The sequence below is a fragment of the Aythya ferina genome (genome assembly GCF_964211825.1).
Source record: "Aythya ferina genome assembly, chromosome: 3".
Lineage (NCBI taxonomy): Eukaryota > Metazoa > Chordata > Aves > Anseriformes > Anatidae > Aythya > Aythya ferina.
Window position 1 is genome coordinate 59250373 of NC_140298.1, and position 11322 is coordinate 59261694.

General features: G+C 38.9%; 1 protein-coding gene across 1 annotated transcript in view; it reads left to right on the forward strand.

Annotated features, from left to right (window-relative positions):
- The window catches only part of LOC311433240 (uncharacterized protein), a gene marked incomplete at its 5' end in the record, with an annotated part of 45914 nt that extends 35319 nt beyond the window's left edge, over nucleotides 1-10595 (forward strand). Inside the window, one exon of the mRNA XM_084512162.1 lies at nucleotides 9518-10595. The remainder of the gene's footprint in view (nucleotides 1-9517) is intronic.
- Nucleotides 10596-11322: the final 727 nt, after the last annotated feature.

Sequence of the window (11322 nt, forward strand, 5' to 3'; positions counted from 1 at the left end):
TTAGTGAAGGTAGAATAAAATGAGACTGGTTGTGACCAACATTGAAAGACCACTGGAATCAGCAGCTGCCCCTTGCCATACGTTTTGGCTTTGTTGTAGTCACTCACAGTTCCTCCTTTTCAAAGGATGACCTAGCAGTTAGAGGAACTGCAGATGTTAGGTGCATGCAGAAGCTGACTGGGTGTGATGGTACCAGAGGGAATGATCAACCCTTCTTCAGAGGCATTTACGTGATCAAGATTATTTAATACAGGGTGTTTTTTGTATTAATTTGCACAGGATGATGAAAATGGCATCAATGGCCCTTGCTATATCTCCTTTGAACTAAGATCGCTGCATTCTCCTGGAAACCTGTGTCTACTGAAATTGGTTACCATGATTAAAAGGCTTTGGAGAAAAAGTAGGAGGTCCCATACATTGTTGACACTTGCTGAGCTTGTACTGAAGGACAGGTGCTGGCTGCCCTTTTCCCCTCTCAGGGCCTCAAGGGCACTGCCAGCCCTGCCTACCCTCTTGGGGATACCCCCACCTTGCCCCAAGACCAGCACCTCATGTCAGCCCCAAGGCCATCAGCCCCTGCCCTACTGAGGCCCTGCCCTGCCTAGCCATAGGCCCTGCTGAGTCAGGCCCACCCATAGACCCATGTCCCAGCCCAGCCTGAGCCTGTCCCCATAGCTGGGGAGATGCCCTGTGTCTGGGGTTGCCCAGTGTCTCCAGCTGCCCTTCAACTGGCTGGGATGGCAGGGTGGGCCCTGATGAACCCCATGGAGAGGCCCCATCACTCCCAGCCCAGCTGTGGCCTGGCATCCCCATGGCAGAGCCATGCACCTTTCATGCGGAAGTGTAAATCTTGCAGGTGCTGGGAGAGCATAGAGGCAGCTAATTCCCATCTCCTTCCAAAAGAGATGAAGCAGTTACCCTTTATGCTGCTACTTTTCTGCAGCCTGCATGCAGGTGTGTACAAATTAAATAGGTCCAGGCCGCAAACAAATGCAATGACCCATGATTACCCATGCTCTTAAACTGTTAACACAAACATTAGTACAATTTTGGCATGCCTTCAGACAATATCTGGGCATTGCTCAGGATAAGGACAGGCAAGGGATTTTTCCCAGACATTTGGGTTACAGCTGTTCGTCTTGGGGAAGTTAAAGGGAAAAAAAAGACAGTTTAGCAGTTTGGTGCCATACATGCTGCTCTGACTGGCCTCAGGATCAGAAAATAGCTTCTGGCTTATTTTATCTACTTACATAGGCTGTGCTTGAGTCCACCATTGAACACTGAGGTTACATCTGTGCTAGTAAACAAAACAGACCACAAACCATTCTTTGATTGTAATGACCATAGGTTACAATAGTGCTCGTCCATGCAGCTAAATGTTCCTCCCATACAAAACAGAGTGGTGACATCCATATTACCCAACTGTGAACAGTCTCAAGTCAACAGGAACTGTCAGGGAGAGCAACGGGTCAAAACTGTGTGAGAAAGCATTCTAGTAGTTAAACAATATGGATGACCAGGATCCACTGCTTAAATGCTGACCCTCTTTCATTTACTAGTTTAGGCAGTCTCACAGTTGAATTGCTGGGTCAGATTTTTTTTTTTTCTGTTTTTAAACACAGTGATGTTTGAAATCTTGCATGTATTGCTGAGATTTTGTTGCTTTTGCTTCTTGTTTCTCCTTGTGATCTAATGCAGATTGGCATAATCCTTGTTCATGAATGGATTGGTACAGGATGTCCAGGGAAGAATAATAATACAAAGAATGAAAACAGTCATAAGTGATGCCCCATACACTCTGCCTCAGTCAGCAATTATTTTCAGCCCTCAGATTTCCTGGGCTAGATTTGTTTTCCATATGTTCTGCTACAACCCACGGATTTCACTACCATGAGTTTATCTGCTGTTCTTTGGGCCTAAATAAGCAATCAAAACATCCTTTGGAAAAGAGTTTTGCAATTCTATTACCTGTTCCATACGAACCATCTCATTCCATTTGCTTTGAACTTGGCTTCAGTCAATGTTTTGTTTTGTTTTGTTTTGTTTTCCCTTGTTCTTGTTGGAAGAAACAGTGGATATTAGATCTTGCCTGCCATTTCCACAGAAACTGGTATTGGAGGCCTCTGCCATTCTTCTCCAGCTGCTGAAATCACTTGCTATAAGTATTAGCCAGTCCACATTTGACGTCTTGACATCTCTAAACATCTTTGATGTCCTTTGAATCTTTTTCAGCTGTACTATTCGTTGAGAGAAGACAGAAAAAAAAATAAAAATGCACAGGGTAACCAACACACAGACAAAGCATGGATTTGTACAGTGGTATTATGATATTTTGATCTGTAATCCCAATTTTGAGAGCACAAAGCATATGTTTTGCTTCTTCTTTTCTGACCACCCCTGAGTGGTGAGCTGACGTTTTCATGGAACTATTTAGCACAGTACCAAAATCTCACTTCTGAGATTAATGGCCAGCTCAAAGCCCACCACTCTACATGAGAAATTAGGATAATTAGGATTATTGCTGCTGCAGATTTGCAACATTTTTTAATTTATCTGCATGTAGTTTTTATCTGTCATTTTACTGCCCAGCCTCACAGGGTCAATTTTCAATTCTTCACAGTCAACTCTCATCCACACTACCCTAATTAGCAGTGTATGCCAACAGCTTTCTCATCTGAGGGCTCAACCCTTTTCCAGACCACTTAAATATATATATTTTTACTGCATAATTTCCCTAAGAGATCCCTCCCAGACTCCCTTGGTAACCCTTCAAGACCATGGATGTATGTGTTTCTATAAAAATACCGAAAGTCTGAAAAAACAAGATGAGGGAAATCTGGCTTTGAATGAGGTTACAGGCATAAGACATAAAAGAAGGGTAAACTCTGCAACAGCGTAATGTCAGAGTACAAATTGTCATGGTCCTGAGTGCACCAAGAGTCTTCAATTGCCTCACTTGAACACCTACCCTAATCCTCTACCGCTGGGCCCCAGAGCTCCAGCTATGCTCAGGCTCTGGCCCACAGTCCTAGCCTGAAACACTTTGTACGTAATCTTGTAGTCAGCCCTGACCCCTGCAATTCCTGACTGTACCTGTGTCATTTTCTTACCCTGTCTGATTATGACCAGATTGTTGATGGAAGCCTTTACTGTCAATAGCTCCAGGTCATGCACCAGCAGCACACTTGCTATTCTCTGACAGAAATAATATAGGAATGCAAGGTAGGTTTGGTCAATTTAAATGGTGCTGTAATGCTACATGGAAGAGAGAAGGGAAGAAGACAAAGTTAAAAGAGGAGAAAAAAATTAAATGAGGGAAATACAGTAAACAATTTAACTGCACCCACAAGGAACACAAGACTTGTACATTTCCAACTGTCTTGCCTCAATAGGAAGTTTAATATTACTAGTCAGGGAGGATAGTGGTGCAACTTTAACCTGCTTAGAAAGAGATCAGAGAAGCTGCCAGAGCAGAACAGATCATAAAAATGGGAGAATTCAATTATAACTATAGAGACAGAGGAAATGTCACAGTGAGGAATGATATAGTTTTAAATATCATGAAGGACTACTTGTTAAACTTACTAGTCAGAAAACCCACAAGTGAAGAAGCAATTTGGCTTAGTATTGAACGGATGAAATGTGGTTTGCAAGGTTACTTTTGAAGACTTGCTCTGTAATTATGACTACTATATACTCAAATTCAGCATTCTTTGCAAGAATGAAACAGATTTAATTTCAAAAAAGAGAACAACATAAAAATGAAGAAGCTTGTTAAAAACAAGTTAAAAGGAATACAAAAGGATAAAATTCTTGTAGGCAGACTTTAGATTCTTTAAAGACAACTAAACTGAAATCTCACTGTAAATGATATCTTCTAAGCAAAGAGATACAGAAAAGGACCGCCAAAGTCAGAACCATTAAATAACATAATAAATGAAAGCAGTTAAAGTTAAAAAGACTTCCTTTAAAAAGCAGAAATCTTATCTGAAAACAAGAAACAAAGAAGAGCATAAATTCAGATAAATCAGATAAAAAATCAGATAATTCAGATAAAAGGCAGAAGGACACAGATTTTGAAGATTAACTTAGGTAAATAAGATCTTCTGTGCTTCCTGGCAGAAGATGTGTACAGTCTGTAGAGGTACTAGAACTGAGCATAGAAAAGTCAAACATAAAAAAGAAGTTAGATGAATTCTCTTCATCCATTTTCACTCAGGAAGAGTTTAGCCACTTTCACAGACACTTTCTTGATAAGAGGCAAGTTTGAGGAACCACCACAGTCAGTAGGGGATGTTTAAAAACAAACTGATAAAATAAATGCTAGGGAGTCACTTGGGCTCTATTGCATTTAAGATCAAGTGGTATAGTTGTCAAACTGTGAAACTATCTAATTGTTTCTGTAGTTGTAATCTATTAACTCTGCCTCAGTGCCAAAGAAATAGAGTAGCATTTGAAAAGCCACTTTTTAAAGGGGAATTGAGAGGGAGTGCAAGTAAACTATGCCAGAAAGTGTGACTTCTGTTCAGGTGACACTGGTTGAAACTGGCAGAAATAATAACTTTGTTCAATATGTGATGTACAGTTTTACTGGAGCAGCTTTTGCCGTACAAAGTCAAGTCTCATATACATAGCTGTTAGGATTCCCTGATAGTTCATGGTTCAACAGGTACATTGATGATGGTAGAGATTCACAAAATTACATGAATTTCCTGAAATATTTGACAAGGCATCTCTCCATAAGAAACTAATTGGTCAGGATATAAGAAAGGTTTATTGAGTATTTGTAATTAACTAAAAGCAGAAACCAGAGTAGGTAGGCATAAAGAAATTACCTGAGAAGTTCAGCACATTTCTGTATGAAAACTGTTTAATACACTCACATATGAGCTGCTGAATGGGATAAATGATGAATCTACAGATGATATAATAGTATTCAGCACAGTAAAAGTGAAAGCTGTCTTTACATTTTACATGAGTATTACGTGATATGTCATGACTAAGCAAGAAAATGACAGATGAAAGTCAACATAAATAAGTGCAAAGTAATATATATCTAATGGGTATGCCTAAATTAATTATTGCCACTGAAAGAGATCATAGAACCATAGAATGATTTAGGTTGGAAAAGACCTTCAAAATCATCAAGTCCAACCATCAACCTAACACTACCAAATCCACCACTAAACCATGTCCCTAAGCACCATATCCACACATCTCTTAAATACCTCCAGGAATGGGGACTCAACAACTTCCCTGGCCAACCACCTTCAATGCCTAACCACCCTTTTGGTGAGGAAATCATTCCTGATACTCAATCTAAACATCCTTAGTGCAATTTGAGGCCATTTCATCATGCCCTATCATTTGTCACCTGAGAAAGAGACCAACGTCCTCCTCATTACAACCTCCTTTAGGTAGTTGTAGAGAGCACTCAGCCTCCTTTCCTCAAGACTAAACAACTTCAGTTCCCTCAGCCACTCCTCATGTGTCTTGTTTTCAGGTACCTGCACCAGTTTCATTGCTCTTCCCTGAACACATTCCAGCAACTCAAAATCTTTCTTTGTAGTTCAGTGCCCAAAGCTGAACACAGAATTTGAGGTGCAGTCTCACGGCTGCTGAGTACAGAGGGACAATCACTCCCCTAGTCCTGCTGGCCACACTATTTCTGATACAAAACAAGATGCTGGACACACTGGGCACACTGAAGGCACATGTTCAACCAGATGTCAACCAGCATCCTCAGGTCCTTGAATTATTAGCACCCTGCAGATTCTGTGTAACCCATGAAACACACTGGGACTTTTATCTGGGCAAATGGTCAAGAAGCATATGATGGAGTCATATCTACTGAAAGATGAACAGGAAATGGTTATTGCATGATTGTTAAAATGAGAGAACTCAGTGTTGAATGAAATTTGCAGACAGACAATTTCAAAGCAACAAAAGGAACTTCATGAGGAGATATAGTCGAATGAACATTTATTGACACAGAAATGTGTGGATATCAAGAGCATAAACTGGCACCAAAGGTTACTAAACCAAATAGTGGAAAAAGAAAGAAAACATCAAAAGCTATAAACCTATGTTCTAACATCTGATTTAGGAAGTTCCCTGTTTTACTAGAACAAAAAGATGTATACATGGGGGAAAGCACCAATATACACTTTTTATCCTCTTTCTAGGCATCCATTCCTACACACTGAGACAGAAATCTAGAATAAACATGCCCTTGCTCTTCTTGTATAAGGACTGCACTGCTGTCCCAAAAATGCTGGCACAAACATTTAAATACACACACACACACACACACACACATACACACACATATGCAGGCAGATGAGCTAAATTGTATGGCAACACTTCAGGCAGGAAATAATGAAAAGAGTCAATCCTTCTTTCTCTGATGTAACCTCTGCTCAGATAGCTTTTATGTAGACTTGTTATGATTTTAAAGAATTTATTTTAAGATCTATGGTACTAAGCACTCACATGATTGTTATAGAATATTTCTACTTTAACAGTTTGACCTTTTGTGACCAGTATCAGTTTAATAATATTGTTAAATTACAGAAATTTAATACATTCAATCTCCATTTTCCAACCTCTAGTTTACTAAAAATTGCCAAGCTCTGCCACAAGATTTTTAGATACTCAGCCTTCCCAGCTCCTTCGCCCCAAGAGAGCTCTAAAAACACCTTCAGAAATAATTAATTAATGACTAAAAGTAAATAAATCTGCATTCTCTCAAGAACTGTTAGTTTCTTACTACAAAAGATACAGGAAATCCCCTGACAGTCTAGCAGACAAAATGAGGCACAAGAAGTTTGTCTAGTTTGAAGTGTTCTTTCTTTTGGTTTTGAGGTTTCAGCCTCAGTGGCAGGTGACTGATGCTCTCATTTCTCACTAGAAGGGTAAAAGAAATTCAAGAGTTAAGTTAGTGTTCTATAAATAATCAAGAAAATGCCATTTCCTTTTTTTTTAATGGTAGGCAAATCAAAAGGTCAAGGCTGAATGCTCATTTTTATCTCTCAGAAGCATCTGTTCTGTCAATGCTATTTCACAGCATCTGTTTTCATCTATAATGTGTATTGCTGTAAAATGATAGCTACATGGTAGAACGTAGGTGGAACCCTGCTTTCAAGCTTTGAAGGGTGAATGTCTCAAATCAGCCTTGCCAGCTACTGGAATTCACATCATGCAACCAAACTCTATAAAGAATACAAAGGAAACCCTATACAGAAATACCTAATGGAAGTATGCTACTGTCACTGTTAGCACTGTCTTCAGTCCTTTATATTTAATAGGATCACAACTACATGGTTCACAATTTCACCGGGGACTTGTCAAATCCCTCTCTTGTTATCCCCACAAAGGTCCCAGGAAGCAACAAAACTGATCAGAGGCAAAAGAACAAGATGTCAAAAGCATGTATGACTGACTAATGATGTTTTATCTTTGCAATGTTTGTACAGTCTTCAAAACTGCAGTGAGAACACCGCCACTGAGGTTATAAGCAGAGAGGATGGAAATATTTAGTGGTATATGTGGCTATCGCTGTATGAAGAAATAACCATGATCAGATGTTTTGAATCAACAAAGAGTTCTGAATGCACTTTCAGGCCCATCGTTTACTTCTCATGAAATATAGTTGGGCTGTCATTGATATCAAATAAGTGTCGTTGGCTTAAACTCACTTCCACTCACATTTAAGAAGATATCTTTATCCTGTGGCCTGCATCCAAATACCCAGTATTAAATCCCCAGGTGTCACTTTTAACTGATAGCCTGCAATTAGTGTTTGATGGGCCATCAATGCATTATGCAGTTCCTCCCTCTGAAAGAGTTTTCTCTTTCTTTAAATTGCCAAGATTGAAAGAATTATGTTCTAATCCCCTGACTTCATCCAGTTCATTTTGAAACTTAATGTTTTTCAATTAAATCTCCCATAGGGAACTCATTCACTTCCATCACACCAGCACAGCCAGGTTGCCTTGATTAATTACTAGCACTTGCCCTTCTTCTTCAGTAAGTCTCAGTACGATGTCTAATAACTGGAAAGCATTAGTAAAGCTACTGGGTAAATCAATGCTTTATGTCATTCCAAACCTGAAGCTTCAAAGAAATCTACAACATTGAAGAAAGAAGGCAGAAGGTTACAGGGGACCAGTATTTAAAAACTGAGAGTGTGCAAGGTTCAGACCTAATTTAGTTCCCAAGGTAATAAACCCAATTCATACTGGAAAGCCACTTCACGCACATAACAGGATTCATCAAATAGAGTATATGAGTTTGATAATCAAATTACACATTCAGTTCTGGAGATGCAATACAGCTGCCAGATTTACAAATCCGAACACACAGGAGTTGTATCTTAAATATTAATGGATTAACATAGGAGAGGAAGTTTGCACTTATGATGGAGATTAAACTCTGTTTTTTATTCTTGTGAAGCCTACAATAGGGACTATGTGTAGAACAGTATCTATTTTAATTACAGTTTTTGAAATAGGCCTTTGCACATGGACCAAACTTTGGAAAAAAAAATGTATTTTTGCTACATCTTTTTTCATATATATATGTGTGTGTGTATGTACACACACACATACATATTTCGAACTGAAAAACAGTTTATCTTTTACCTACAGAATGACCTGTGTGAAAAACTTAAGATTAATGAAATGAAACAATCTAAAACAGGTGAGTCCTATGAGGAAAAAAAAAAAAAAAAAAAAAAAAAGTAGATGATCTTTTCAAAAAGTTTATCCTCGTAAACTTGAAAATGTAAAACCTCATAAAATGTAAACCTCGTAAATTTGAAACCAAAATAGTTTTAACCTAAGGTAATTATTTGCATTTATTCTAAAATAGAAACTAAGATATATGCATATATATATAAATTTATGATTATTATTTTTTTTGGGGGGGAGGGGGTAGAACAGGAAAGGGTAATTCTCTAATTATTTTTTATATATTTCCACCACCACATTAGCTTAAAACAGTCTGCAGTGCTCTAAGTCTGTTTCCTGCTCAGTAGATTACAGGAACAGCAGATATTTTACTGCTCAGAGTCAGTTATCAAGATTTCAAGAATGTTAACTTGCTTCATTAACTGTTGTGTTATTACTACAGCTATTGTACTTATTTTATATTAATTCTTAACTCTGACCATTTTCCAAGCCACTTTTCTGTAATAGAGTAGACAAAAGCCTCTTGCCAGGAGTTGCTTGAAATCTTCTTTCCAGTCAGTGTTGGGCATAGGGATGTGAAAAGAAAATTCTACACAGCCCTTGGATTAAAACTTTGGTTTTGCTCATACCAGTTAAGGCAAATAATATTTATTAAGGTATCTCATCAGTATGATCAAATAATAAACCATATTTTTATGAGTCTGACCTTCAGTAACTTCTTCTGAAGATGAACTGACACAATGAATAAAGTTTTAATTCCAAATATCTCACTTTTGACACATCTTTGTCAGCTGCCCTGTCTCAAACATGTATCTTTCCCTTGACAGGATCTGAGCAGAAATACAGTCAGAAACAGAAAACAGACATGAACTGGGAACCAATGGAAAATCCAAAGATACCCAGAGAATGGGTACTAGTATGTTCCAAGCAGTTCACCCACAAGCAGCTTTACTCACAGGGGCACACCAAGAAGCATCCACACCCTTTCCAGTTCAATATGTCATACGGCACACCAGAGGTCAGCGGAATGACTACAACACAGCTTACCTCAACTAAGTTGGCAGGCCATGGCTACCTAATTATATACCTTCAACAAGCAGCAAACACAAGTTAATTCAAATTTCTTCAAGGAAATCAGATAAAGCCAAATGAAACTACATTCCATTTACCACATGAGTGCACACATCACCCATTGCCACCACTAAACCCATCAGCGTAACTCATAGAAACTTTACTCCTTTGAAGACGGCTGTTCAACACTTCTAAAAGGTTTGATTCTTTAGAGACTTCAGACAAACCCAAATCCTCTCCATTCATCCTGCAGACCCCACCAGCTTCCTCTCTCTTTTTCTTGGATGTCCCCACATCCACCTTTTTTCTATGTCCCATTTCTTCTCTCACTACTATTCATCCCCTACCCTACTAATTCCCACTTTTCTGGTCTGTTGGGATGGAGAAATAGCATATGCCACTTGGCCATTAGGAGTAAAGGAAGATGACACAGAGAACAAGTAGGTCTGACCCAGGACAGCATAATGAGACTTCTGAGCAGTTGTAGTGCACCTTTGGTTTGTGCAGCAGGCACTCAAGGGATGTCTCTACCACTAGTGGGTCACATACACAACCCAGACAGTCTAACGACAGTTTTTTTCCAACTAATCTACTCTGGAGGTGTAAAATGTACATGTAATTACAAACAGACCTTGATAAAAAGTTTTATATATGTCCAATACCATTATAGTGAAAGGACCCAAGCTTCAGGTTTGGATATCTGCTGAACTGGAGCCTTCTTGAACAGAGATAAAATTTGCAGTCTAATTTGGTAAATGCTTGTTTAAATTGTATGTAGTTACAGTGATGTACAAAGGGCAATAAAATTAATTTCCCTATTTAACAAAATGAAAATAATCCATTTGTTTTTCCTAAGTGTCCTTGTAATTTGGATGCTGTGTTATATTTTACTAAAACCAACCTTATCAAGAAAGCTGTAATTATCTTGAAATACATTTTCTGATTTATGATAAGGACTAGATTATCTTGAAAATGGGATGATGGTTTCATTTATATCCCAGACCTGATTCACCTTTAAAACTGTCTTTGTTTTTGCTTCCTGGATGCCTAATAAGAGAAAGTATTTTCATCTTTGGAAGGACTCAATTTTATGATTTATCAAGAATCCTTAACTCCCACTGAGACCAAAATTATCACAAAAGGTCCCACCCAGCAATACCTGAAAGGGAACCAGAACAGTTCTGCCAAGGCATTGCTGCCTTAGGAACAGGATCAAGGCAATAGTGGCTTCCAAAGACAGAAGTCTGGTTTTGAAATCTTTGGTTTCCAAAGCAGAACTTCACCTTTCTCACATTATCTGCCTCTGATCAGTTTTTCAGCAGAATTCTGCCATTCTATCTTTGCAGAGTTATGTTCATCTGTGTAAAAGTCAAAGCTGGGGTGGATTTGTACTGGTGCGCTAACCAGAACAGCAAAGATAGCTTTTCAGTTGTCCTGAATGCCACAGCAGAACTGGCAGGGAAAATACAGCAAAATCACATGCTGATACACCACCACAGAAGTCTGGTAGATCTCTGGCCTGAACATCAGGAGCACAGGGCACCTTGTTGCTGTCTCACGA